We start from the raw sequence: 1068 nt of genomic DNA on the forward strand, positions 1-1068 counted from the left end.
GTTTAAACGTGCAAATTCTAACCACATCTACATGTCTCTCACAGCATGTTGTTGATCATGCTGTTAGGACACCTCAAATACAAGGGAGGTGATCACTGATCTCTTTCTACTTGAGCCTTTCCCCTCCTCAAACACAATTCGTGCACAATGGCTGGACATGTAAATGCGGGTGTATGGTCAACCCCGGTAGCAATGCTTTCACAAACTGGCCCAAGCATTACCATTCAAATGCTTGTTTGTGGTCCACCTCCTTGGCTGCATTGACATTTTAATTGATGTTGGGGGAGTCGGGGTTACTGTCGCTAAGCCAGTATCCTAAATGCGATTTTATTCTAAATCCTAGGCCTATTTGTACACTAAATGCATTTTGTATCCTTTGTAGATGCACAGATAAATGTACATGCGTGGACAAGTGTATGTTATGGCATACGAATATGGCATACGTTGCATATATTCGTGGGCAGTTCTTTATTTGTTTGTAAAAAAGTATTGTTTTGTTTTACCTCATAAATGAAGGGAGAAATACGTATTATATGTATCTTAGGAAATAGATAGCCCATTTCAAATCATTTTAATTAAGGTCTACATCATAATTCTGTTTAGACTGTGGCACCAAAGATTATTGTAGATAAACCTTTACTTGAGAATTTGTGATGACAGAAAATGTTTCATCTTTAATAAGAAAGTAAGTGACCTCGCATTGTCCACCTTGAAAACAACAGCTAGGAACAGGAAGATCAGTCAGGCAAGTTGTTTTTTAGGTAATCGATGTCTTTAGTGTCACAGTGTGGGACGAGGTACTCCCTCTTTTGTTTCCTAAAGAAGGTGCAGATTGTCACCCCATACTACTATGCATGTCAATTGAAACATTTTCAACTACAACAACAACGTTTTTGGAACTTGAAAACGTTTAGAATTAGTCATGCAAGAATTGTAGTTTGTACTGTTTGTTCGCTAACAATAACTGATCATGATTTGCCCTCCGTCCAAAAGCAGGCGCTGTACATTTGTGCAGCCTGTGTTTATGTGTATTTCAATGTGGTCCCTTTAACAACGCGGTTCACGTGG

This window comes from Coregonus clupeaformis, chromosome 7, assembly GCF_020615455.1.
Source record: "Coregonus clupeaformis isolate EN_2021a chromosome 7, ASM2061545v1, whole genome shotgun sequence".
Classification (NCBI taxonomy): domain Eukaryota; kingdom Metazoa; phylum Chordata; class Actinopteri; order Salmoniformes; family Salmonidae; genus Coregonus; species Coregonus clupeaformis.